We start from the raw sequence: 27,086 nt of genomic DNA, 5'->3' as shown, positions 1-27,086 counted from the left end.
CCCTAAGCCGCTACCATACATAACCCCTCCCCCGGCATAACCCGGTAAAGCTCCCCCGGCTTGGTTTTGATAGTAGGCGACATAGTCCGGACTCTCTCTAGGTCTATAATGATAATTCATTTTTTGGTTTAAAGTGTAGTTTTACGATGACTTTCCCGTAAGTGAAGGGTACCGGTTTGTTTTGATCGTCCTTAACCTCTATGGTGATGTCAGTGATGTGATCCTTGGCGATCGATGCGTAATGCGGCTTGTCGTATCTAGCAATGACCGTCTCGTTGGTTTTACCCGATATATGTACGCATCTCAAAAGGGGTACGTGAGAATCGCCGACCACTTGATATTGGATAATGTCCGTGTAGACGTAGAGTGTGTAGAACCCTGCGTTGATGTCGCATTGATGGGGGGCGTACATCATAATGGTTTTCGTCAAATCTGTTTCTTTATCGTAGCTCGATTGTCCGAGATACCCGCCTTTCGCTAATCCTAAAATAATGCCGAGTCTCCCTCGGAAGTAGAGTGAAACGTTGGGTTTTGCCACCAGAAACAGTTTGTTTTTTATTTCATCATGAGTCAATACCCCATGATTTAGGATAAGTTGATTTATAACACGTACGATGGCGCGAATATTCGGGTAGTACCCTCCAGCTATGTTTAATTGCTTCGCTGTGTTTTTTTTAACCGTATCACCATCCGACGCAATGTTTAGGGTGAAATATCCTTCTTTGTCGTTAAAGCTATACCAACTTCTAGGATATTCGATTTCGACTAGTCCGACTTGCCAGGGTCCTTTCAAGCTTATAGCTTTTGGTAGTCTGGTTGTATAGCTGGATATTCGATTTTGGGGGTAAACCCGAGACGATGCATTGCATGGTAGCGTGACGTAGAACCCGTGCTCGTCCATGATGGTATGATCTCATCCGTTATGGTCGATGCGTTTTAAGGAGATTGCAAGTCCACCACAGTTTTTTTATCTACATAGCTGTTGAATTTTGAAGGCCATCCTAGCCATTTCACTAAAACAAGCGTAGATTTGCCTTGTTTTTTCTGACCTAAAATCTTTTCCACCTTAAAAGATTTGTTTTTACTCACAATTATTTTTTGCAGCTCTTTTTCATAAAAAACCCCTTCAAGGACTTCGCCGTCATAATCGCTGAGTCTGTAGACCGGGGGTTGGCGCGGGATACATGAGGATACAGTGAAAAACTCTTCAGTGTAGTTCTGCTCATAACCTTTGGCAAACGGACCTCTCACTTTAGAAATCCTGACGACGTCGCCGACTTTGAACTTTAATACGGGTTTCTCGGTCTTATTCTTCTTTACATCCCCATACAAGTTTTGAAACACTTGACCCTCATTGACTCTGCTGACGTCCACGGGTCTCATTCTGATACTGCGATGATAACTGGTATTGTACCCTTGAATAATGTCCTGTAAAACATCTATGTATCGTCGTGAATTGGTAGCCGTTAAAAATCTCCACATGCGACTTTTTAACGTTCTATTAAATCGTTCGACGACGCTGGCTTTCAAATCGGTAGCGGTAGCGAAATGATTAATGTCATGCTTTTTCATGAGATTTTGAAAATGTTTGTTAAAAAATTCCTTCCCCTGATCCGTCTGCAATTTCTGCGGGACACGCCCCTCTTCGAGTATAGACTCGAACGCTTTGGTAACCTCAACCCCGCTCTTATTCTTCAACACCCTGGTCCACGCGTGTTTGGTGAAAACGTCCACGCAGGTCAGCAGATATTTATGACCGTCATTATCCTTGGCATAAGCGGTCATGTCGACCAGATCGGCCTGGAACTGAGTATCGATTCCGTATACAACCACCCTATTTCGTTTGTATTTTATCGGCGCTGTTTTGTGTAATGTGTAAGCATCCTCACCAGCCAGCCATTCTGAAACCTGTTTATCGCTTAGACGGACTCCGCTATCTTTTAAGACGGCATCTTTTAATCGTTTTTTACCCCCTAAAGAACCTGGGTTGGACGGTGTATAATAAGCCTTTTTCATGAGCTCGGACATGATGATGTTTCACCCGCTGTGAAAGAATGAGAGGTACGGATGATTTGAATCAATCTTTTATTAAAAAAATATGGATATAATGACGTTACAGAATATACAGGCTAAGTAAAAATGGTTATAATGACATGTCTGTACACGCTAGGTAAAAAAAATGAATTTAATACAACAAACATTAAGTAAAAATGGATATAATCATGCTACATGCACACTCAAGGTTAAAATGAATATAATACAACATAGTAAAAAAATGGATATAATGACGTTACAGTCTAAGTAAAACGGATATAATACAACGGTCTAATCACAATCTAGCCAGAATAAAAAGTCACGGAACACAAACATGTTTCTGTTTAGGACATAATCGGTAAACAGTTCAATAATTTGGTCGACGTTGTTAATCAATTGACGACGTTCGACCATCTCCTCATCATCAGTGTCTAACCCCTTTGACTTTTTGACCAAATGGATACATACATCAACTACAAACGTGAACATGGATAACGTATCATAGACACCGATGTCAGACTGTGAACCGTACAGCCAATCGAGAACCTGTTTTATCACATAGCATACTTGTTCGTCATCGTCAAGACATGCGGAGATCATAGAGCACCATGTATTGTTACGACCCAGACCTCTTACATTTATCATTATTTTCTTGAGATTGGTCTCACGTGTACTGTCGTCATCATCACGTAAAATTTCAAACGGGGAATCGGATGCGTCCTCAATAATCTTGTTCATAAGACCGATGATCTGGTCTTTGTAATGATCTTTAAACATGGATGCTATAAAGTGTGTTATACTCCCCACAACGCCCATGTCGGAGGAGGTTTGGTCACTCGCCATTCACGATGGAGAGACCTTCCCAGAGATCAACGACGTCGTAGATGATCTCCTTGCAGGGTTTGTCCAGAAGTCTCCCCCTGATTTCTTCTAGCTTGGCTGTGATGAATGGTTCGTCTTTTATTTCATGCAGAATACCCCCGACTGTTCCTTGAATACGGTGGGGTCGAGATTTTAACCCACACCGGTTGAGGATAATAGTAATGATGGTATGAAAATTGGGTTTAAACAGCTTGCCTGACAGTTCATCAAAGTGTGTGTCGAAGAAGTAGTTGGGAGGGTCAAACAGGCAGGAATGCTGCAGCTGGCTAGGATGATCAATCGCACACCCCTCACATTCCTCCTTGAGCTTATCACCAATGAGATGTTGCAACAGCACCACGACCGCTGCTTTTATGATTTTGAATCCAACGTCGCTGAAACATCCGTCTGTAGCGTCTAAATTGGGTTTAGCATCGGGGTCGTCGCGTCCGTCGGACTCGTAAGTCAGGTTGTGAGATCCAAGCTTTTTGTCGGATGGTGGTGAAGGTTTAGTGCAAGCGCAGTCGCACTCGATCTCCAAATCCCAGTCTAAGCGACGTTTGGTAGTTTTAGTCTGAGCCCAGTCGTTTTCAAAGCACGGTGCCAAGGCTATGCGACGTCTGGTAGTTTTGGCCGGGGCCCAGTCTTTGTGGAGACCCGATGGTCCGGCGTCGTCGGTCAGAATATGGTCGATCACGCTATCGTCAGGGTCGAGAATGCTGCAGAAAGAGATACCGCAGCTGCACACGTGTGTGGGTTCTGGACCTCCGTCTTCAGCCATGGTTTATATGTGTTTGCTCGGGAGGATCTGGTCGCTGGAATTTATGAGGTTGTAGAAGAGGGCGGAACGTTCTAGACTTTTAACCACGGTTTATATAGACGCTTGGGAGGGTCTGACAGTCGAGCTTTAGGATGACTGTAGTGAATGGGCGTGGATGGCTTAGTAAACGAACTGCTGCGCGCGCATCTCTCGGGGTGGAACAGCTGCACTTTGATTTTGTTGTATCCGTCGTGCAGGTCACACCATTTGAACATTTTGTTGATGGCTGAAAAAACACTAGTCAGCAGATTCAGATCGCACCAATTGAACACAAATTGCATTTCGTACAGATCGTGATGCTCGTTAGGCCGGATAACTCCTGATCGAGTGCTGTCGAGCTTTGTCTTGTCTTTACAGCAGAATATGTAGACAGAATAATTCGGCTTCTTTTTAGTATGGTCACCTACCACACGGTACCGGGTGTTTGGGCTTACACCGTCCCACTCGGCAGTGTACAAAGGCTCTTCGCCGATGTCGTGCAGATCCTTCCAGACAAACGTGTAAAATAGAGTCCAGTCTTTTTCAGGAAATACAACACACGGATCTTCCCCAGGCTGAAACTCACCCACGCCGTCGGCGGTGTAGAGTATAACAATTCGTGAGGGTTTATGAAATTTGTACCCGAATACACGGTTACTACACATCATATATTCAGCTTGAGTCCATTCCGAAGTTTCATGGAGAAAGTTTGTCAAACGGACGTGTCCAATGGCCTTTCTCGGTGCCATAGTCAGACTTTCCATCATCTTGCTGGTCAGCCCCATCTCTGGGGTTTTAGGGGAGGATGAACCATCCATGCTCATGTAGCTCATGGTTCTCTTTCTGGTCTGGCTACAACACACTATCCCCATTTATATAGCGTGCTCAGGAATGCCAGGATATCGGATGACACGCACACACTCACAGACAGACGCACACACACAGTGCGGAGACTGTCAACTTTAATCCAATTCTTCACCATAGTGAAACGGTAAGATGATTTTACTTTTGTAATTCTAATCTATTCTAATCTATATGCGACATTAGAAAAATTATTTTCTCACCCCGACACGGAGGGGATTTCCCACACCAAGAAGTTATTTCCCCCCGGGGTCAATAGGTCAAAATCAATGGGGCAAAGACAACTGGCAAAGACAACTGGCAACTTTATATATCATACAAAGGTCAATAGGGCAAAGACAACTGTCAACTTGATCGATCGATAGGTCAAAGGTTAATCCCTAAATTAAGCGACCTCCGGAACAACCCCTCCGGAAGGTCAAAGGTTAATCCCTACATCAAAGGACCTCCGGAACACCCTCCGGAAGGTCAAAGGTTAGCCCCGCCCACCTGTCAATCATAGGGTCATAAATCATTTTGACATAAGGTGAATCGTAATACTACTCACTATATTGAACAATGCACTGGATTTATTTTGTATCTGTGAGACTTGGCACCAACCAAATGTCTTCATAAACATAAATTTGAGTACTCCACCGGGATATCCAGAGGCCACGTCTAAGTGGTAAAGGTGGCGGTCTTGCTGTTATATACAGAGATGAATTATCTCTTATGGAAATTACTATTCCCTGCGTATCATCATTTGAGTGTGTTCCATTTAAATTTAATGGTACTTCTCCTGTTCTTATTGTATTCATTTATCGACCTCCAAAGCCTAATTCCTTGTTTTTTAATGAGCTCTCAGAGCTACTTACATCTGTTAGCTCTGTCTGTCCATCAATGATTCTTACTAGAGACATTAATATCCATGTGGACAATGTTAATAGTAGTCTAACTGTGGAATTCATGGAGGTACTTGATTGTTTTAACATGACTCAGCATGTAAAATTTCCCACTCACAACAAGGGTCACACACATGATCTAGTGTGTTCTGTAGGGGTGGAGATCGACCAGCTAGACAGCAGTGACCTGTGTATTAGCGATCATAAGCTTCTCACTTTTAACTTAAGGGGTGGTTTCCCGGACCAAGATTAAATTAAGACAGGAGTAGGCCTTAATCTAGAATAGTTAATCATGTCTTAAAAAATGGCTTTCTGAAACACAGATGGAGTACAGATTACTAACACCTGGACTATGGAGTCCTCAACTAAAATACACTCGATTAATTTACTACCACCTGTGCAAATCAGGATTATCTGAATTGAGGTTGCCTATAAAACATGGAATGAACCAAGAAAAGGTTAAAATTGTATGCAACTGAGAAGCAAATGGCAATGGAAGTTCAAAAGAGAGTGCGGTCAAAGAACTTTTCTGAACATGAGAAAAGTATTTTAAAGCAAATAGTTTCGAGACATCCTGTTATCGAAGGTAAACTGCACACATCAGCTGTTGAATCAAAGAAAAGGAATGCCTGGACATCTATTTGTAATGAATTTAATGCAAATGAACACACATCTACAAGAACAATACAACAACTTCAGGTAAGAATCATTAGTTTTATTATGGCTTTTTAAAACTACTGTTGTATTTATAATAGTTATTTAATATAGGTGTTGTGGAAAAATACCAAAATAAACCTAAAAAAACTGTTGCTGAAGCTCGAAGAGAGAGGTTTAAGACTGGCGGAGGACCTGCAAATAAAGACTGTGATGTGTTGGATGAGTTACTGACAGGAATACTGGAGAATCAGCAACCTTTGGAGAACATACCAGATGATGACCATCTGGACAGTTCAGATGATGAATCACATACACCTATATTAAGTATTTGATTTTGGCTTTTGTTTCTCTGCTCTCAAACTTATATTTGCTTCTATCATATGATGTGAAAGATTTTCCCATTTAATCTGTATTTATTTGACCATATATGAACTGTTCATGTTTCAAGGAGAAGGTCAAAACAGAACTGAAGAATTGGAAAGCAGCTTACCCTCCACATCCTCAGAAGCAAGGGTGGCAATGTCTGCCAGTACTGGTAACCAGAAGAAAAGACTCACTGTTCATGAAAAGTTGGCTAATGATTTTCATGAACATAAATTGAAATATCTTAAGGAGGAGCATGAAATGAAGATGAAGATACTACAAGTAGAACTGGATATAAAGATGAAGGAGATAGAGTTGCAACAGGCTCAAATGTCACAGTACATGAATCTGTGAAATAAAAATTGTTTTATTAAGAAAATATGGATGTTGTGGTGGTTTCAGTAACATACCAGACCAAACAGTTTTACACTTAACAAATATTTGGTTTTATTACATGTATCAGATCTGAACAGAGGGTTGAAAGTTAAGTAATGTAAAAAGATCTATTTAAAGTGGCACAATGCAAAAGCATCCCTGTATGCAAGTCCTTCTCTGTGGTTTTTTGTAAATGGTGGCACATCTGGATTGTCATCCGCTTCTATTGGGGGATCTGGGCATCCCTGCTTTTTTAAGTAGTTGTGAAGAACAGCTGTTGCAATGATGACAGTGCAGCATCTACTTGGTTTGAATCTGAGTGTTTTCCTAAGGCACTGAAAACGACTCTTCCAAACATGCGCTCGACTAAGCCCCTTGTGCGCATATGAGCCTGGTTGTAGCGCAGTTGTTCAGCTGTTGTTGGGTGCAAGTAAGGCGTACACAGGAAATCCTTCTGAGCATACCCACTGTCACCAAGCAAAATTCCATTATGATCTCTTCTTTCAAATTGAGTATATACAGAGATGAGTTCAGGAAAATTCGGGAATCATGAGTTGCACCTTTCCACCGTGCAACAATGTTTGAAAACTCTAACTGGGGAGTGCATACACCTTGGACATTTATGGAAAACCAGTTCTTTCGGTTCCTGTATTCCTCAGCATCAGGAGTAGAGGGACGCTTAATGGGAATATGGGTTCCATCTATGCAACCTATGACTCCTGGGAAATTTCCATATTCATAGAAAAGTACCTTGTAGTTAGCCTGGGTTCTAGAATCAGGGAAGTTTATGTAATGTGCTTTTAATTCACAAATGGCCCTGCACACTCTGTGAATGACTTTACATACTGTTGGTTCACTGACACCACATAAATCCCCAGTTTCTCGATGAAAGGTGCCACATGCCAAGAACCTTAAAGTTATGAGCACCTGGAGACAAACTGGAATAGGCTGTCCTCTTTGGGTCACAAATGAAAGCCTGGGTTCTAAGAGTGAAATTAGCTCCACTGCATTTACTTTATGCATGCGGAAACGATCTCGAAAACTTATTTCATCAAAACGTTGCAATGGGTCACTTCTGTCTGCAAGAACTTGCCTGGCTGGTGGAAAGCGCTGATCATCATTGACATAGTCCAAGTAATCCATGTGTCCTCCAAATGAAATTAATCTGAAGGTAAACCTGCCTCCTGGTAGGTTTAATTTAAGCCTCAATTTAGTCCTGAAGTTGCTCTAGTCTTCCTCCAGGAAATTAGCCTATGAAGTTCTGGACTAGACTAAGTCTTAGACTTTTTAAAACCATGACAGAGAAAGCACATTTCTGTTAATCTGATTTAAATGGCCATTTTGGTCTAGGACTAGGCTTAATCTTGGTCCGGGAAACCGCCCCTAAATGTCCCATCTTTAAGAAATGCTCAAAAGAGGGTCATTAGTTTTAGAAATGTCGAGAATATTAATTTTGACATTCTTTTTTGCATGATATCAGAGTATTTAACAGTTGAAACCGTTGATCACTACAATTTTATTTTGTCATCTGCTTTGGACATGTTAGCCCCTAGGAGAGTGTTGTTTCATTTGTCAAATCATCTCCTTGGTATACCACTGAGCTCAGGGTTCTTAAGGTGAAAAGCAGACAGCTTGAACGGCAATATAAAAAATCAGGTCTAACTGTCCATAAGCTAATGTATGATGATTTTTTATGTCAATATGCTGAAGCACTTAAAACAGCAAGAACAGAGTATTATTCGTCTGTCATTAGGGATGGTGCTGCTAATCCAAACAAGATTTTTAAGACGATTAACAAACTTCTTGCACCAAGTAAGCCATCAATTTGTTCTTCTGTGCAGGAGTTTATGGAAAAAATTTTAAGCATCTACAAGTCTATCAGTCTGCTACCTTGCTCTGCAATTCCCGAGACCTATCCAGTTACTCTTCCTAAATCTGCATTCTCCAATTTTACCATAGTCACTACTGATTATATTTCAAAATTGGTGATGGCTATGAATACTACTACAAGTACCCTTGACCCTATCCCAACATCTGTTCTTAAGGGGTGTCTTTCTTCAATTAGTCCCCTCATCTGTAGCATTGTGAACAGCTCTCTTACAACTGGCATTGTTCCAAAAGCCCTAAAGGTTGCAGCTATTACACCAGTCCTTAAAAAGCCTGGATGTGATAAGTCAGACCTATCAAACTACAGGCCTATCTCAAATCTCCCCTTTCTTTCCAAGGTTTTAGAACGTGTTGTCGTGGCACAACTCCACCTACTCTTGTCATCCAACAAGCTTTTTGAACCTTTTCCGTCTGGGTTTAGAAAGGGACACAGTACAGAGACAGCCTTGGTTCGTGTTATGAATGACCTGCTTGTCTCAGCTGATTCTGGAGCCTCTACCATCTTGGTCTTGTTGGATCTGAGTGCAGCTTGTGACACAGTGTGCCATTCTATCCTGCTAAATAGGCTGGAGAGCTGGCTTGGTATCACTGGTTCTGTATTAAATTGGTTCAAATCTTACTTCACTGATCGTTCCCAGTTTGTTGTCTTGGGAAACAACAAATCTGACATTGAACAAGTCCGTTCTGGTGTTCCTCAGGGATCTGTCCCGGGTCCTATATTGTTTAGTGTTTATATGCTTCCTTTGGGGCAAATAATTAGGAAATATGGTCTGGGGAATCATTTTTTTATGCTGATGATACTCAAATTTACATCAGCTCAAAATCTTATTCTACTGTCACCTCCAAAATTCTTTCGGAATGTGTGCAGGAAATAAAAACGTGGATGCATCATAATTTTTTAAAACTAAATTCCTCTAAGACAGAGATTCTGGTCATTGGCACAAGCGCGGCTACTCACAAAGGGAGACATTTTAATTTGATCATGGACAATAGTGTTTTATCTCCATCTTCTTGTGCTCGTAACCTTGGTGTGATTTTTGACGCCCACCTGACACTAGACTCTCACATAAAGAGTATTACGAAATCTGCATTCCATCACCTAAGAAACATTGCAAGAATTAGGCCCTATCTTACTCTACCAGGTGCTGAAAGGCTTATTCATGCATTTGTTACTTCCAGGGGTGTATTCCAGAAAGCAAGGTTAACTTACCGTCAGATAAACCTTGAACTCTTGGTTGGTTAACCCCAAACTTGCTTACTCTGGGTATGTCGGTTCCAAAACACCTATGTTGAGTTAGTTTAATCAACCTCCTATTGGTAACCCAGAGTTAATGCGCGCGCACGGCGAGTACATAAAGACATTTTCAATGGATCGCCGATTTCAGGAGTCACCATGGAAACCAAGGGAGAAAAAAAGCGAGCTACATACGATACTTCGGTGAAACTGAGTTGGAGGTTTTAATGCTTGCTTATGAAGACTATAAGCCCATTATAAAAAAAATAAAAATAAAATAAAAAAATCAATACTGCTGCATACGCAAAAGAAAGTTGGCTGGGCAAATAATAATGGACAGAGTAAATGCGTGAGTTTAGAAAATTATAAATGGGGTATTTTCCCCTTGTGAGTCACACTGAAAGGGGAAAATACCCCATTTATAATTTTTGACGCAAAAATTCTTTGGGGGCATGTAGTAAAAATAGACAAGTATTTACTTGTATTGGCCTCCATACATTTCTTAATATTACAGTAGTAATGCACATAATTGGCTAGTTATATGTTGGCTTCTTGTTTTATCAGGTGTAATCCTTCTGGAGCCATAAGAAGTGTGAGCCAAGTCAAAATGAAACACAAAAACATTCTCCAGCAAGGTAATATTTTCTAAACTTACTAAACTTGTTACTGACGCCATGTAATTTAGTATTAAATGTAATTTAGTTTTCTATGTAGCCAATAGAAAGAAGGCTGAGGCCCGTAAAACAGGTGGGGGTCCACCTCCACCTTCCCTCACCCCAGCTGAGGAGCTGGCACTGTCCCTTAATAAAGGGCGACCTGTGGCCGATGGGATTCCAGGGGGCAGTTCGTCAGAATCAGCTACCAAGACAAGTGGCTTAGTAAAATGTAGGTGTACCATATTAATACTTATGTTCATTGATGTTTTCACTGTTTTTGTCAGTGTTTTAATTAAGAAAATCATCAACACTGTCACCATTTTAAAAAGGTATTTTGAATTAATTTTACAGTCATTGATTCACTTGTGCAGTATTCATGCTGCTTTGACTGCATATGCTGTATACTGTAATCTTATTACTAGTACTTAGATGTTCCTAATGTCCTTCTTTATTAGTTGTATTTGTTTAAGAATATACATTGAGTATTGAATATGCATGATTATCTTGGTTTAATTATCTTGCAGTTCCTGATGGCCACATTGTATTTTTGGATCCTCCTGCAACACCACACTCTGTCACAGTTGTAAGTGATTATTGTCTTTAGGTTTCTGTTTGCTAGACCAAGCATCCTTCTTTATTTTCACTGTAGGATGATGATGAAAAGACCACTTCTGCTGTGACAGAAACAGAAAATGTGGGGAGGTATGATGCATAGAATGCGCTCCCCCTTTTTTACATAAGAGAATAAATTGTCATTGTCATTTTACAGAATATGGCAGGAGATTTTAGATGAGGGCCCATCTACCTCCACACAGAATCTTAGCAGTGTAAGAAATGTTCTGCAGTTCTCCTTCCTCATTTAAATATTTGGTCTGTGTTTGTATTACAGACTTTTTCAGTCTTTCTAGTTGCCTGCCAAAAAGCTGTATAAGGTCCACCCCTTGAGCCGCAGGGATCACTGGTGATCCCGAATTTTACATTAAAAAAAATTGTGCATTGTTTTTGAGCTGCTTTATCTCTCTATTAGTAATTGCTAGAGCACTTCTGAGTATTTCACAGTAAACTGTCAAGTGTTAGCTTTTAAATGATACCTTGGTTTTGTGTGTAGTCAGCAGGACTCCTTAGCAACAACCATTTTATTATGGGTATGTGATTTTGCACTCGATTGCCAAAAGGGGGGCGACTGGTAAGGGGTTAAAAGCAAAAGTGACATGGACCTTATACAGCTTCAAATGGAGGAGAAAAGGCTTAACATAAAAAAGGCCAGACTTGAAATTGAATTGCTGGAGCACTAGCTTAAGGTGGGAAACAGTATGTGAACATTAATCTGTCATTTGTTGTTGAATGAAATCTAAAGCAATAAATACAAATGTCTTTTGTTACAGTAAATAAAGAAACAATGAACAACACTTGACTGTTAACTGGTTTTAATTAAAGTGATTTTGGCAAATCATGTCTTGTACCACCTTGCCATCTCTTTGGTCTACAGGGTTCACTGGGGGTTCCTCTTGGCCACATATTACCTAGTTAGTGGGGACCAGTAATGAGGGTGATTTAATGGTTTAAACACCCAAACATTTAGCACCCAAAAAAATCTATTGTCACCTGCACATTGATGCTATGGATTGACTTCCTATTAACATAGTCTCCTTCATTGACTGAAGGAGCTTTAATGGGAATGTGGGTTCCATTAATGCACCCAATCACATTTGAGAACCCTGAAATTTAAAGTTATATAATTAGAAACATTTAAAATATTGTGACTGTATAAAGTAGGGTTAGATTAAGTAGTGCTATGTAACTAAAATGGTCAGGGCATGCCATGTTCTGTCACCTCTCTGAAACAAACTAACAAACTTTTTAACCTGCTCCGGAGCAGGTTAAGTTCAGAGAGTGAGTTGCTATGACTACTAACATACCCTGAAAGTTACCTCCGTTTTTGGAACCGAAAGTTGAGGTTATCCGCTTACTTACTCTTAAACATACCCGGGTTTGTCACATAACCTGCTTTCTGGAATAGACCCCAGGATTGATTACTGTAATGCACTTTTTGTTGGTTTACCTGTTAAATCTATAAAACGCCTGCAGTACATCCAGAATTCAGCAGCACGTGTGCTGACACACACTTCACCACGTCAGCACATAACAGGTGTGCTTTATAGTTTGCATTGGCTACCTGTCCAGTCACGTATTGCTTTTAAAACTCTCACACTAACATACAAAGCTATGCACGAAATAGCTCCTTCTTATATCTGTGACTTAGTCACAGATATAACTGTGACAGGGCCTGTACACCCCTTCTCGTTCCCTTCGGTCTACGGATTCTCTTACTCTTCAGCAACCTCCCTGTAGATTAAAATCTATGGGGGAGAGAGCTTTCTCTGTCGCGGCACCCAGGTTATGGAATGCACTTCCTCTTACTGTTAGAAATGCTCCTACATTAGCCAGTTTCAAGAAGTTGTTAAAAACACACCTTTTTAAAATTGCTTACATAGACTGTTATGATTAGTATTTTAATGATGTGTACTGTAATGATTATTTTGTATTTATTTGTACTTCTGTATTTTACTTGTTTTATTGTTTGTAGCGCTTTGGGTTTTAGAAAAGCGCATTATGAATAACATGTATTATTATTATTATTATTATTATTATTATTAGAAACTTCTGGGCTAGAAGCTTTATTTTTCGTTTGTTTAGCCACTTGTTCAAATACCTCGGATTATGTTTTTTTTTTTCTAATAGGGTTGAAAAATAAGCAGATCTAGCAGCTTTTAAAGCCTTTCTGTAAGCAATCGAGCTCTCCTTCCATGAAATCCGAAATACCTGTAGTTTAGTTTTCTTCCAGTTGCGCTCCATTTTTCTGGCTGCTCTCTTAACCCTCTGGGGTCTAAGGTGTTTTTGGGGCCCTTGAGATGTTTTGACATGCCCTAACATTTGTGCTTATTTCAGTTACTTACAACATACCATTGGCCAACATATAATTATGCTGTATTCAGCACAAACTCTGCTACAATAATATGTGAGCAAAATGGATGTACATGTTTGCATTTTATAGAAAAAAAATATTATGCGTGGTTAGTACGTTTTGGGGAAAAAAAATTCACCGCAATAAGGCCATTTAACAAATACTGAATAGTTGTCCACAAGACTTTTGAGTTACTATTCTTGTAGGCTAGAATTTTTAGTACAAAATGTGAAAATCATTCTGACCACTCTTTCACAAACAACAATATAACAATTTAAAATTTGTAAGTCAGTTTTTGTGTCAGCACTGCTGTATGCGTGGGAGTGTTGATGGCCATGAATATTAATGAGATTCACACCAGGGGAGACAAAAGACACTCCCCCAATGGCTAATGCCCCATCAAGGTGCTGTGAGGCAGCCTGAACTAAGAATGATGAACGGATGAATAAAAAGAACAGCATTTATTCAAAATAGAAATATGTCCTAACAATGTAAAGACAAAGTCATTACTATCACTTAACACATCACATGAAAAAAAAGACCAAACTTGTTTTTTTTTTATATAAAAAAAATATTTGTATTCATCAAAGAATCCAGATAAAACTATCACAGGTAAAAAAAAAAAAAAATTAAGCAGCACAACTGTTTCCAACATTGATTTAAAAAAAGAAAATCATCATATCAGAATGATTTCTGAAGGCTGATGGTTGGTGGAAGTTAGTTAGTTAGTTAGTTAGTTAGTTAGTTAGTTAGTTAGTTAGCAGCAGAGCACACACATCTGAACACAGTCACACATCGTTATGCCACTCTTGAAAACAGTTATTGTTCAACTGAAGACATAAGTGAACATTGCATGTCTGGCATTTCCATGGGGTAATTGCCTTTTACCACGCACTGTTGTGCAATGCACACAATTGCGGCGACCAACTGTGGCAACATCCCTGCCTTCTGATGTCAGCTCAGCTCCTGGAACCGGTACATGGTCACTATTGGTCCATTTTGGTGCCGTTTTCTGTGACACACCACAGAGCTCTGTGATAAGTTGCTACATAAACTCTTTATGAGACAAGTTACCATGTAGCTCGTTGTGCACAATGAAAGAGTTGGTGGAAGCAATGTCCAAGAAGTGTAGAAAGATCTTTCTGTACCTCTTCACGGTTTTGTGCAGTGTTGTGTAGTACTGTAACAGCTGATCAGACAGGTCAACGCCCATGTGTTTTTTGTATGCATGTACAGGACATGGAAATGTCTTTAGTCCCTGATGGAGCTGACCTTCACCATGGCCATGTAAAACAGCAGCCCAATGTAACGGTACATCTCACTGATGCTGACATCTGTCCATTTAGGGGCAGTCATGGCCTAATGGTAACAGAGTTGGACTGGTGACCCAAAGGTCGCTGGTTCGATTCCAGTACCGGCAGGAATATGACTGAGGTGTCCTTGAGCAAGGCACCTAACCCCCAATCGCTCCCCGGGCGCCACTCAAGGCTGCCCGCTGCTCCGGGTGTGTGTACCCACGTTTGCAGTGTGTGTGTGTTCACTACTCACTACTCTGCTCCTAATGTGTGTGCACTTACTTGGATGGGTTAAATGCAGAGGTCAAATTCCAAATATGGGTTACCATACTTGGCCATCACGTGTCACTTAATTTATATTTGCAGCCCTTTGCAGTTGCCTTGGCAGCCTGAGGTGTTGTGGCACTGAATTGACACAGCACTTTCTGAAAAAAATTGTTTGAATAGACTCATGGGCGAATGCGAGTCTACAGAGCTCAGTTGCGGTCCAGTTTCCCGTGCGGGCAGGAATCGCAGTGTCTGTGGAAACATGTCAACATCGGTCTCTGTTTTCCATGACAGAGTGACTGCCTGTTGCTCGCCTGCTTGTTTGCCTTGGCTCTCTTCAGAACAGGTGCTTGGACATGTTCATTGTCACATCTGTAAAAAAAAAAGAAGAAAGAAAAAGTGTGAGCATGCTGATAACACAATCAAAGAAACTGTATTATTATCATTATCAATCACTAATGGCCATGGATAAAAAAAAAGACGTTTTTTGTAATTTCACACAAGAATAGGAACTTTTACATTATGACGATGCAAACACAAATAGGCTACATTTCATCTGTAAAATATTACGTCTATAAACTTACTCAGTATGATTCTCGATCGCACTGAGAACTGAACGACACCTGCGTGTCCCTATGCGAGGTGCTGGAGAAGGAGAAAGTGATGCAGACACATTCCTAAAAAAATAAAATAAAATAAAAAACTGTTAGCATACATTATCCAAAGTAAACTGATGGACAATTAATGGGTATGGATGCACAATGTATGTATATATCTGTTGATGGGCCATGGGACAGAGAAATATCTATTGATGGGCCGTAGACCGCGTCACCGCGAGTATCTGTTGATGGGCCATATAGACCGCACGCATTTACTGATACACTCAATGAACAGATCGTTCGCGAATGACACATCACTACATTTCAAACATTTACACATGTATTCACAAACATCTGTGCATAAGGCAGTAAGCATGATAAGTAGTGTCATAAGTAGTGTCAAAACTGAACATTTATATATCTGTTGATGGGCCATGGGACGGAGAAATATTGATAGGCCGTAAAACGCGTCACCGCGAGTATCTGTTGATGGGCCATATAGACCGCACGCATTTAGGGATACACAATGAACGGATTGTTCGCGAACGACACATCAATACATTTCAAACATTTACACCTGTATTCACAAACATCTGTGCATAAGGCAGTAAGCATGATAAGTACTGTCATAGGCTAACCAAAACTGAACATATATAAAAAATATATTGTATTTAGACAGTAACACATATTTTACCGGAGGCTGAAATATATTTCACAAAATCATTATATAACCTAAGCAGTTATTCGCAAACAAAATGCATTACACATAAGGCAGTATTTTAGCATAAGTAGTGTCATAGGCTAACCAAAACTGAACATTTATATATAAAAAATATATTGTATTTAGACAGTATCACATATTTTACCGGAGGCTGAAATATATTTCACTAAATCATTATATAACCTAAGCAGTTATTTGCAAACAAAATACATTACGCATAAGGCAGTATTTTAGCATGATAATCAGTGTCATAAGCTAATCAAAACTGAGTGAAATATATGTAATATACAAATGTGTTTAGAGAGAAATATCACAAAAAAGTTTACACGAGCGTATACGAATGTTAGGGATATTGTGAGGCAATCTTGCCTGTTAGATGTCAAAAGCTAGCCAAAACTAGGCAAAATATAGTGTGCCTATTTACGTTAGATCACCTATTTACCATGTGAACAGCGCTGGGGGCGTGGCGGCCTCAGCTCATTAAAGATAATGAACTGAGAACGAAAATATTTCTTTTTTTTTTTTTAAATTACTTAATTTAAAAGAAGAGAATACAAGCTTTAAAAAGACACATCTCTCGTGTCTCTGTGACAAGTATTGACTGAGTTACAGTTCATTTTTCGGACGCGTTTCAGAATGGACTTCACTGACAGAGAGAACGCAAAACTCGCGTCATGTTTATTTTTCTTTATTTGACGAAAAGCACAACACTTTGTTTTTATTGTGAGTATCCACAAAAAAATAGACACTTAACAGGATCTAATGATGTACAACACTTATACAGTAGGTGGACAACCAGAATGCAAATCCACCGCGGCAAAAATAAACCAGTCGCATTTCAAAGTCGTTCGCGAAATGACCACCAAGTGGCGCAAAGGGACATTTAGCGAAAGCAAAACGTAATTATGTATAAGTAGCCTACATTTTAAACAGAATATAGCAAACTTTTAGAGCAGAACATTTTATGAATCAAAAGTTAAAATAGGCCTATCTCGCAGTCAGTGAAAATAAATTGGGTGCAATCAATGACGCTAAACTATTGAGGAATGAGAAGATTGAAGAGCGCTTCTCTCGCGCGCGCGCACACTGACTGCTGAACAACCCAACTTCTGGCCATTTCTCAGTGAGAAAAGTTGTGGTCGAGTGGTAGAACTTAGGTTTCAATCATTTGGATGACAGCGTTTCAAATCCCGAATAAACATGGTATTTATAAAATTACCATGCATTTCCATTTTACACTAAGGAACAAATCTCATCCAACAGATTGACTGAATTTACATCTTCAAAAGCAGTTCTGTTAAAAAAATAGAAAATAAAACTTCATGGGGTTCCATGCAGAAAGAATTTTTAAAAACATGGTTAACCTAAGTTAAGCAAGGTGTGATTTGCCGGTGGGGGATTTCCCCCCTCCACTGTAATCAATGCTGTTTTTAAAATATGCAACATGCACGTTTAAACAACAAACAATAAAATCTGAACCAGCGCTTCTGCTCCTGTATTGAGAGATAACATGCAGCGCGTTTCAGTTACGATCCTAGTTCCAGTGGCCTTAATACATTGATTCGCGGCTTTTTAAAATGTCACAAAGTGTTTTGAGGTGGTTTTGAACGAAATATTGAAGTTTATAATTAAGTATTTTGACACACCACGCCGAGTGCGTATTCTAAAATCGGGTTTTATTCTGGCATTGAATTAGAGTTCGACAAACGCGGCGGCGCGTTCACTTGAATTTATTTTTCTCATAACAGCTAAAATAAAATCATCTTTTAAAACTGTAAAAGGTCTACTTTTTTTCATGTAAAGTAGGCCTACACTCACAATAGGCTAACGACAAAACGTTTTCTCGCTCATGTGAGCGAACACACACTGGAGAAACAAACGTTTGGGCATTTCTCAGTGAGTTAAGACATGGCCGAGTGGTAGAACTTATGGTTCGATCATTAAGATGACACGGGTTCAAAGCCCGATCAAACATGGACTACTGTAGTTAAATTTTATATTTAGGCTATTAATGCAGAGAGATTTGTCTATTTCTAAAACTCTGTTACACCATTTAGTTTTTTGCTTATATTTATAAAATAAAATTACCAAGCATTTCCATTTTACAATAAGGAACAAATAGTATCCAACAGAACGACTTTACATCTGTATAATAATACCAATCGTAATTTCAAAAGCAGTTCTGTAAAAAAAAATAAAAAAAAATAATAATAGCCTAATAATAATATATATATATATATATATTATATACAATAATATATGTATATATATATATATATATATATATATATATATATATATATATATATATAGCCTTTGATTCCCTATACCTATAGTCTATAGAGTTTTTAAGGTTTTAAGTAAAGTGTGATTTGCCAGGGGGTACGGGGATTTCCCTCTGGTCTAAACATCCCTGCTTCTGCTGAATTATTTTAATCCCCACACCCCTCCCTCCACAGTAATCAATGCTATAGGCTACTTCACCAATAGACCATAAACATATAAAATAAAGATAGCCTATGCAACAGGCACGTTTAAACGACAAACAATAAAACCAAAACCAGCGTTTCAGTAGTTCATTAGTTCCAGTGGCCTTAATGCATGCACGGCTTTACAAAATGTCACAAAGCGTTTTGAGATTATTTTGAATGAAATATTGAAGTTTATAATTAAGTGTTTTGGCACACCACGCCGAGTGGCCATATGCATTTTTCTAAAATCGGGTTTTATTCTGGCATGTTGAATTAGTGTTCGACAAACGCGGCGGCGCGTTCATTTGGATTTATTTTTCTCATAACAGCTAAAATAACTTAATAGGCTACTCCTTGATTTTTTGGTCATAGATAAGAGTAGAGTAGCCTACATCGTTCAAAACTGTAAACTTTTATTCATATTAGACTAACGACAAAAGTTTATCTGTCGTCTCTGTCTCCGGCAACTGCGCGTCACAAATATGAACCGAAAGCCACTTGCCTCAGCTCAGTCACGATAAGAAATCGGCTATGTCTAAAGCCTTTAAATGTCTAAATATTTAGGCTAATAAATGTTATCTGATTTTGTAATCCATATGAAAACGAGAGGTACCAGTTTAGCCAGTTTAAGCGCTTCCCAATGAGAAAATGACAAGGGTGAAAATCTCGCTCTAATTAAATGTAGGCTAAATCGCCCTGAATTAAAATGTAAAAACAGATCAAATAATATATTTGTCAAAATGTTGCGATATTCTTTCATTTAAGTTCATAATTATTCTATAAATGTTATTTAGTTTAGCAGCAGTACCACGAAGCACCGTGGTTCGAGATTTATTTGAATAATAATAATAATAAAAATAAAAAAAAACTTAATTCACAAATTGCATGCCACCCTGGTTGTAAGGATCTAAAGATCCCTGTAGAATTTAATATTGAGTTGAACATTTTGTTCATGACAACAAATGAGAATTCATGAGAACATGCGTTTGAAGATTATAGTTTTGCTTGGAAAAAGCTGGCCCAAACCAGTTTTATTTCTTAAATTATTGAAATAATTAAATATTTAGTAATAAACTTTTATGACAGAAATATCACTACATGTAGCTTAAATCATTTAATTCCTTCATTATCAACACTTTCATAGCCTAATGCTAATGTCTAGAATAGCGATTTAAGCGTGAATTGCGCTGAACTTTGTTTTAAGTCAATCTCAAACTCAGATAGCCTGTGGGGTGTGTGTGTGTGTGTGTGTGTGTGTGTGTGTGTGTGTGTGTGTGTGTGTGTGTGTGTGTGAGTGTGAGATAGCCTGTGGGGGTTTGGAGGGACAGTTTAGTGTGTGCAGGACAATAGGTGTTAATGTTCCTCTTTCATATGGAGAGTGTCGGATAGCCAGCCTGATGAGCAAAGGCTAAATTATTTTAAGGATAAATCTCTCGATGTGTCCAAATGTAGGCCCCATATCTTATTATTATAAATATTGTAGTTTATTTATTGTAGCATATTTAAAAAAAATGTCACACAAAATTTAAATTGAAGTGTTCAATCCAGTTTATTCAACTGGTTTTGTAGAGTTTTAGAGTGTTTGAGCAGTGTGTATGATTGTCAACAATCTGGCATTATCTAAACATGAACTGTTGACGACACGTTCATGCCAAGAAACGATGGTGAGTGATCAGCAGATACAGAGCTCTTTAATTTGCGATCAACCTCGTTTTATTGTAAGATGAATTCAACAAGGCATGCTGTGTCTTTGAAGCAACAAAGCCTAAATAATCGGTTACTGTATTTTTTTCGCGATTTGTATGGATGACACGCAGCGACATATACAGTGTTATCAGCTGTATGATGTGTTTTTACCCTGAAATGTTTAATTTCGAGAGAGACCCGGCGCACGCAGTGAGGGAGACTAAATAAACTTGCTAAAAAGAGATCCAGAACGAGAGAGAGGCAAAGAAAAACGCTCGCTTGATGCGCTCCTCAAGAATCATTTTTGACACCTTGGCAAGCACAGGAAAGGCAATTGACTGCGACTGCCAGAAGATTAGAATGTCCTCTCCATCCCAGAAGAACTGGCCCTCAATGTAGCGCTGAACCTCGTCTCTCTCAGCAACTTCTTCACTATCATCCTCCCACTCACTAAACTCATCTTTTTCTTTTGACTCGCTCGGCTTCGTCAACTAAAAATAAAATATAACAATATTTAACCTTTTAAACATACATTAGACCACTGTAGCTAAAAGTTTAAACGCAAGACCCTGGCTAATAGGCGTATCTATTTGCTGGTGCTACTAGTACTCACTCACCTCGAGGCATCGGCTCTGTCTCTATTGCTGCAGGTGTAAGCGGCGCACTGTCAAATTCCCTGACAAGTCTTCTGGCCTGGTCGTACACAGCGTTTCTCTCCTCCGCTTGAAACATCTACAAGGACTTAAAACGGGGACAAAAAAATGTTCCAAGCTTGTGGGTTACGCTGATGGACATTTTCTCGTTTAACAGCTGCGTTGCCTGTGCCCGAATATAAGCCATGTATTCCGGATCACCGAATTGGGGCTCGCAGTGTTTCTTCAGTTTAAAAAACCAAAGCACGACCAGCTGAATAGTTGGATATGCATCACCCTCCATCTCTTCACTCGCAGTTTTAAAAGGCAACAAAAACTCATTAACTGTGTTTAACACATCCAGCTGAATGCCATCCATTCTGTGGAGCTGATCTTTCTCCTGCAAGGCCTGTTGGATTTCACGGTACTGTTTACTGACTGACTGCATCATCGCAACTTTACTATTCCACCGGGTTTCGCATTCTTGTGTCACGGTGTGTGGGAGCTACAGTGCCGGATTTTTTCAGGTATGTCACAAGGCTTTTGCACTTTGTAATGACATCACTCACGTCCCGCATGTATGTTGGCGTGTTCTCTTTTACATCAAATGTGTGTTTGAGAACGATGTTAATGACATGGGCTGTGCACGGAATCCACTTGTAGCTGCGAAGGGCAGCTTTTATGTTTGCGCCCTGGTCACTTACAAACATTACTTTCGATATGTGAGCAGGTTCAATGCCAAAGCCATGCAGCTCCTTAATAATTTGCTCGTGGATGTTGTGCGCTGTCTTTTTGAGAGTAGAGTCAAATTCAGCTGTGCTTATGACACGGCTCTCCAATTTCCAGCCGTCATTAATTAAGTGACCAGTAAACGCCGTGTATGCTCATTTGTTGAACTCATCGGTCCACATGTCAGTGGTAATAGCTATGCCACAATCCAGAGCTTTATTTATCCTCTTTGAGAGGATTTCTTTTTTTTCTTGCGCGGTCGCTTTGGCTCTGTCGCCAACAGTTTGCCTGTGAGGGAGTACACTGCTGGCATCCACACGTCCGTAACGTGAACCAATGTTAATTAGACACTGGGCTACGGAATGAAATCCATCTCCAGATACTATGTCGAAGGGCCGCAGATCTCGACAGCACAATTCAACACAAGCTGTGACCTCGGACTTGACATGTGCTGGTACTTTACTTATTTTTATTTTTTTTGGTTTATATATTTTTTTCACAGGAGTTGCACTTAACGTAGCCGATACTGCTTTTGTCTTCTGCTGCAACTATTTGTGAGAACCGGTCCCAAACATATGATTTAGCAGCCTGACCTTTTTTTGTTTTAGTTACGTAAACTCCCGACTTCAATTTTTCCCGCACCTCGTCTTCCATCTTCTCTTGTTTTCTCCGTTTTTGTTGTCTGGCTGTCGGCGGGAGCTGCTTGGCGCGTCGCTTTCGTGACGTGTCACGTGACACCAAAGCTTGGGAACATCACGCAAGTTACAGTGCTACAGCCTTCGTATTGTAACCTTATCAAAGAACCTAATTTCTGGCTGGAAATTGCACGCAACATACATGGATTTAAAAAAAAAAAAGTTAATGACCCGGCCCAACCCGCCCCGCAAATAAAGTGACAATTTCTTTCCCCGCCCCAACCCGACCCGCGGGTTATGAGACGACCCGCGCATCACTAATTTACACCTTGAAATGTTCAATGGGTTTCAAACTTAAGTAATTTTAGTGTTTTTTTACACAATAATTTAGCAGACTAAAGAAAAGCTTTTTCATTTTCTGACGCGATCGGCAGACAATCTTCCTTTATCAGTTTTGTTGTCTGTGCAGTGGCTCTACAGAAATGTAGCAAATTTAAGTTGTAATTTGCCATTGCTAATTAAACAAAACGTTTGACTTTAAATAAATAAACAGTCAATAAACTCGCTAATAAACAGTTAAGCATCAAGAACGGTAAAACATTAACGCTGTCGGCCAACATCGGTTAACAGCATGTATGCTACAATGAGATTCGATCTTGGGTCGCTTGAAGCTTCGAGAGTCTCATGCTGTTGCGTTGACCACAGAGCTACCATCTGAACTCTGTTCGATTAACATCTTATGCTCTTGCAAAGCCTCATTGATGTAATTCTGACGATAGGATGTTATGAAAGCATATCGCCCAACATTAGTCTAATTAAACTATTATTTGCTCTTGCAAAACAGTAAAACTAACATGAAAAAGAATCGTGATAATTTTGTGAATCATATTTAAAAAATAAAATAAAATAAACTCGATTGGATATTGTTTTCCATATCGCCCATCTCTTTCATGCTCTTTCCCTTGGCCAGTCTCGCTTCGAATCTCGCGATATTACCGTGAATGGACAGTAATGACGACGACTGTTAAACGGAAAAATTAGCTTTTCGAACGTTACACTTTTGTTTCCTGAAATTTTTTATTTGTGTGCACACGTATAATGTTTTCTCCCTGAAAATCGACGTAGCAACCGCAAAACGACACTGAAGCGGCACGAGTAACGTTAGGCCTCAATCGACATCTGTAAAAGTAGGCCTCCGCGACACAAATGTGGAAAAGCATTCCCTGAATATCGAGTTAGTAAATTCATTCAACAAACTGTGCATTTACAATTCTCCAAGCACTGACATAATGCGTTTAACTCATGACCTTGCGTATATTTGTGAAATCAGACTTACCTTTTTGATCCCGTGCCCTCGCAGACCACTTTCTTTCGTGACCAGTCTCGCGATCTGAAAGACTGTAAGGATAACGGTCATATTTTCAAACTTAAAATGGCGCGCACAGTTTCATTGGCCAGTTTCATGAATAACAGACAGATTAACCAATCATGATCAAAGCAAATAAGGTTAAATAACCAATAGGAATTGTTTCAGTGTGGTAAAGCAGCGCAATGTTTTATAATATTTATATCAGAAGGTTCATGATAAAAATGTAAAATGATAATAAAATAATAATAATGTCTTAAATAATAATCTTAATAATAATTTAAAAAGCCGAAATTATTTATTCTGTACATAAATTAATTGATTCAACATATAGATCTTGTAAAAAAAAAATCAAAGTTGATTTATAAGTGTTTTTTTTACCCTTTTTCAACCATTTAGCATTAAACATTATTTCAACCATATTATTTCAACGTAGTTTCAACATTGAAATAACAACTGTCATTATTTCAACCATATTTCAACGTTGAAGGTTGGTCATGTACCGGTTGGTTTTCAACCATTTATAATTAAACGTTATATCAACGTTGTTTCAACGTTGAAACAACAACTGACATTATTTCAACCATATTTCAACGTTGAAGGTCGATCGTGTGCCGGCTGGGTCGGTCGTGTGCCGGCTGGGTCTGGTCTGAATGACCGTGGATGCCGAGATGAGGGAATTCATTCCGCGCGACTTTCACTGACTGTGTATTCACTTGTGCATCGGTTGTACTCACGTTATAAATGTATAATATGACTTAAAACACTGTGGTTGTCCCTTCAAGTCGTGCATAACATGGGTCGATTTCGAACATAGCCTTGTAGGGGTAACGTTAGGCGAGTATGAGGACTCGATCGCGACCATAGATCGCGACAGGCCACACGCACACAGTGTAGTTAATTTACAAACAAATGTTCAGAAACAAGAACATTTCGACTACTTTGTTCTAAACTTGAAATTATTAACTAAAATTAACAGCAAACCTTGTGATAAATAGTATTTGGCTAACTGGATCTGAATGTTTGCGTTACAAAGCTATCAAACTCACCACCGATTTAATGGTAAAATGAATATCTTCACATATGGGGTGAAACATTTAGAAATACACATCTTTAAGATATTGAATAAAAATAAAAATGTACATCTCACCTGGCTGGTTCTTGCTGGTAGTGCCCCGTCCTCAAAGGCTCAGGATGAAATGGAATATTCGAGTGATGGCTGACGGTTTAGATTATTGGTTGCCAGGTGTATATCCCGTGCGATTCCGCTCTTTCTGCAATTAAGTGCGTTTATAGAAAGCAAAATAATAATAATAAAAAAAACATCATGGGAATTGATTTGATCTATTTTACCTAGCCTATGTCAATGATCATTGGATGGGACTACATCTCTCACCCAAAAAATTGTAGGCTATACCATTTGAGATTAGTTGGGTTTGTGACAAAATCTGGCAACCATAAAGAAACACAATTAAAAAACACCCACATCAAATATTTAACTTTTTTTAACTTTATGCTAAATGCCTAAATATGGGTTACCTTATGAAACAATGTATTATAAAATTCCTAAACTGAAATTACCTCAATAAACCAAAAAACGTCCTCTGTTGGGCTTGTCTGTTGGAATATTACAGTCATCAATTTAACAGTAATATAAGGATTACTGTGATTATTTTCCCACTCTGTTGTTTTTGTCAAAGAATAGCATAAATTGACAGCAACTTTCCTGTAAATCGTTTCTACAGTAAGACAAAGCTGTAAATACAGCAACAATACTGTAAAAGCTATCAAATTAATAGAAACTTACTGTAAACTGTTTCTATGGTAAACTTTTACTGATAATACAGCAATAATACTGTGAAAACAACAGAAATCATTTACAGTGTACACTGAAAAAAATGATACTTTGGCTTGACTTGTAATTGTAATGTAATTTGTTACACCTATTTTTTTTTAGATTTTCTCAAATTGTATTTATGATTTAGTTAAAACCGTAAATTATGATTTAATGTCAAACCAAAATTTAAATTTTTTCCAACACGTTTTACCTTAACCCAAAGTAATAATATAGTTTGTTACAAAGAACGAGTGTAATTTTATTGCTTTGGACAACCTAAACTGTAAAAAATAAAATCTAAAAAAAATGGTTAATGACTGGCAGCTACGGCTGCCAAACAAAAACCATAAAATGAATGTAAAATATCCTAATTTAAATAAGTGCAAAAGACTATTACAGAAATCTTCATTAAGCTTTTTAACAGAAACACAGTTATTTCACATATATTTCCTGAATTTTTAACTAAAAAATAATAAAGTTTGATGTCACCATGATGGAGATCAGTGTTTGCTTTAGTCGGCTCTTGACCCTTTAGTTATTAACATTTCTTTTTCTCTGGCTGCTTTAACTGTGTGTCTCTGATACATATTTGTTATTGTAGGAATCCAAGAGAAACTACAGATCAGAAGATTTTGGTCACTTATTAGTGATAATAGTCATGTAGTTGCCTGCTTTATTAATATATGATTAAATTGTTAAATATTAGTTGTTAATTTTGCATGCCAGTACTGCTATAGAAGATCCTGCAGTGCTGTGATACTCAGATTTTATGAAGTCATTATACAGAATTTTTTTTTACAGGATCACACATACATCAAGACTCAGCGTAGAGGTCTGTGCGGGACTGTTTTTTAAGTCCCGCTCCCGCTGGGGTTATATCCGCACCCACCCGTCCCCGACATATATACACTCTTTGTTCACCCGCTGTCTGCTTAGAATAATTTTCTTCCCGACCCGACAATCCCGCTAAATTTAGATCTCGTTTCCAGAATTTCACATTTACATTTCCACGGAGAAAATAAAAATGCAGTCTGCACAAAAATTGTAGGCCTATTTATTATTTTATTCGCCTTGTCAAGATACAAAATTTAACATTTTGCTGCCAACACAGTAGGGGAAAAAATGTCGCAGAGAAAAAAATAAATAAAAATGTACAAAAATTTAAGCCTATTTGCTATTTTTATTCGTATTGTCAAAATGCAAAATTCGTAACATTTTGCTGTCAACACAGGAAAAGTGTCAGAGAAAGAAAAAAAAATACGACATGTCATTCAT

General features: G+C 38.9%; 2 long non-coding RNA genes across 2 annotated transcripts; one reads left to right on the top strand and one right to left on the bottom strand.

Annotated features, from left to right (window-relative positions):
* The first annotated feature begins 10,516 nt into the window (after nt 1-10,516).
* On the top strand, nt 10,517-11,515 carry LOC143726138 (uncharacterized). The gene is made up of 4 exons (XR_013198399.1): nt 10,517-10,587; nt 10,667-10,837; nt 11,133-11,191; nt 11,378-11,515. It is a non-coding gene; the product is annotated as an uncharacterized LOC143726138 (long non-coding RNA).
* A 3,731-nt stretch (nt 11,516-15,246) lies between these two features.
* On the bottom strand, nt 15,247-25,427 carry LOC143725586 (uncharacterized). Its single transcript, XR_013198269.1, has 4 exons — nt 25,125-25,427; nt 23,945-24,006; nt 15,720-15,812; nt 15,247-15,507 (listed from the first exon to the last, which is right to left on the bottom strand). It is a non-coding gene; the product is annotated as an uncharacterized LOC143725586 (long non-coding RNA).
* Nucleotides 25,428-27,086: the final 1,659 nt, after the last annotated feature.

The sequence above is a fragment of the Siphateles boraxobius genome, unplaced genomic scaffold, assembly GCF_051911475.1.
Source record: "Siphateles boraxobius isolate OS27281-9 unplaced genomic scaffold, OSU_SipBor_1 77, whole genome shotgun sequence".
In the NCBI taxonomy this organism is placed as follows: Eukaryota; Metazoa; Chordata; class Actinopteri; order Cypriniformes; family Leuciscidae; genus Siphateles; species Siphateles boraxobius.
Note: the sequence above shows the minus strand (reverse complement) of the source record. Positions and strands in the feature narration are given on the sequence as shown.